The 2,502-nt window shown below is 40.4% G+C and overlaps 1 long non-coding RNA gene across 1 annotated transcript; it reads left to right on the top strand.

The window, feature by feature from the left end:
* On the top strand, positions 1-2,469 carry LOC123964417. The gene is made up of 4 exons (XR_006823436.1): positions 1-73; positions 901-1,056; positions 2,140-2,228; positions 2,327-2,469. It is a non-coding gene; the product is annotated as an uncharacterized LOC123964417 (long non-coding RNA).
* Positions 2,470-2,502: the final 33 nt, after the last annotated feature.

Raw genomic sequence — 2,502 nt, 5'->3', positions numbered from 1 at the left:
CTCCCCCACCAGCTCACCCACCTCTCCTCTGTCACCTCTGGCTCAAAGACTGAACATTGCTGAAACTCGCCAGGTACGGGAAGATGGATGGATGGTTGTAACTTACATCAAAGCTGTTTTAAAATTGTGATCTTAATTGGCAGCGAGGACCATCAGACACAAAAGGCTGTTGAGCATCACATAAACCTCTCATAGTTTTTACAGACACATGTAGCTTGAAGGAAGTCAGTTCACAAAATGTAAACAACTTTGTGTAAATGTACATGCAAATGCTTTAATGTTCTTGTATTTCTTTCTTCTCATTCAAGAAATGCAAAAACAATTGAACAGGTGTTGGTTGCAGCCCTATGGAAGTCCTAAACGGCAATCCATTCAAATATTTTTTTTAACTCCATTTTTCCCGTGATAACAGGATAATTTTCTCGTGATCTTCAGATAAAAAACCAGAGCTGAATACAGTGGTTGGCCGGTGTGTTATATTTGAATCGATGGCCGCTTAGGGCTTCTGTACAGCTCTACAGTATTTTGTTGCATTGATTTCAATCAATAAATAAATATTTGATGAGAGAAAACAAGCTGCTGATGCTGAAGCAGTAAAGCTTCCACTCTTCGGCCTGTGTATCGAACTTCATTACTTTCTTGTTATTTCATCTGAATTGTCTATCTTAAGACTATATTTTTTATTTAAGCAGCTATTTTTTATGCTGATGCAGTGAGTACTTAATACATGTTCCCAAATTTATGTGAACTGTAAAAAAGAAAAGAGTATTGTTTTGGTATCTGGCTTGGCATGGCTTTCAGAGACTGAAAGCAAACACCTCCCGAAAGCCCTTTCTACATTTAGGGATACAAAATAGCACCAAAGACAACAACCCATTTTGTGTTGATGTGATGATCCAGGTACCGAGGAGGATCGGTTCAGTTCTGTCTCGCCTGTTGAGAAGAGACTCTGTGAACAGCAGAGAGGAGAGGGAGGCTGAGCTGCATCTGTACGCCGTATCACATACGTCCAGACTTTACCTCCATCTACAGAGCTCATGGAACAGCTTCATTATTGTGAGTGATGATGGAGACACACATGAAGAATTAGTGTGGCATAGTTAAATTCTTTTTTCCTATTGCCAACAAATTCCACGAAAAAGACCAAAACCAACAATGTGTTAGTTAATACTTTCTGACTATTCGGTGTTGTCTGTAACTCTGAGTTTACTGGTTTCTCCTGAAGACTTAAATATGTAAAAACAGCGTACAAATACATAGTTTAATTTAAAAAAAAAAACTATTGAGCTCTGTGGAACAACGAAATAGGATATAGCAGGCTTTGAATTGAAAGGATACATTCATTGTTGAGATTTATCTCTTCATGGAATTTGTTGACAATCAAAAGTTGCATGTCATTTTGTCCTTTAAAAGACCACTCCACCGATTCAGCATTGCACTTGTAGTGGCGCTCCAATAACAAAAAAAGGCCACTTGAGGGAGTCTGAAGTTGTCTCCAATGCTTAGTAGTGTGAAACAATTTGGTCTACCATGGCATATGCATTTAACACTTTATTTTATGGAGATTAAAAAGCTGGCTGCATTGAATGAATGATATAAAACAAGCTGGTACATATGCAAGAAACAAAAAAGGTACTAAGGATATGACAGAACAAAATCACCACTGACTCATAATAATATCTAATGCCATGTATTCTTCTTTCTACATTACCCACAACGCCACCCAACATTTGGGTGTTTTACGGTAATAGCTGCTAATGTAGCCTCGCTAGCCTTTAGCAGAGATGAACAGCAGGCTACAGAGGTCTGGTAAGCTCACTTCTTCTTTCAAATCCACAGCTCCCTCTGGAGCCACAAAAGGCTTCATGCAATTTTTTATATATGTAGTAGAACTCACTAATACCTCTAAACAGAGTTCCCCTTTAAGGCCTTACAAACATGGTGACCACATGTCCGACCATTATAAAGTATCTGAAAAAAATGTCTTTGGATGTTCAGTTGATGCCAATTAATTATTTAATAATGCACTGATCTGCTCGAGACATCCCTACTGAAAAGCAATACACCTGTTGTAGTTTGTTAATGGAGAGATGTTCAGCACTCCAGTGTCTTCATATTAGTGTGTGTGTGTGTGTTCAGAAGTCCACTCTGTTGTTGGACCCGCTCTACAGAAGGAGGTGCAGCGCTTCATCCGGCTCCTCTCATGGAAAGCAACTTCCTGCCATCAGGTAACAAAACTCTGTTGTGGCAAAGTACAGGATTATAACAGAGGCCCAATCATTATTAATGACCTGCTGTTTGTGTGTGTATGTGTGTGTGCGTGCAGCTGGGAGCGGACAGCTCACCTGTTTGGTCAGCTGAGCTCTGAGCTCCTGCAGGAGGAGATCAGTGTGGAGAGTCTCTACCTGCTGCTGCAGGAGCTGAAAACTGCTGCTCACCGCAACGTCGCACTACGCAGACTCTTCTGGAGGGTGAGACATTCAAGCACATGTTTATACTTCG

The sequence above is a fragment of the Micropterus dolomieu genome, unplaced genomic scaffold (assembly GCF_021292245.1).
Source record: "Micropterus dolomieu isolate WLL.071019.BEF.003 ecotype Adirondacks unplaced genomic scaffold, ASM2129224v1 contig_2306, whole genome shotgun sequence".
NCBI classification, from domain to species: Eukaryota; Metazoa; Chordata; class Actinopteri; order Centrarchiformes; family Centrarchidae; genus Micropterus; species Micropterus dolomieu.
This window is presented reverse-complemented; position numbering and strand designations above follow the sequence as displayed.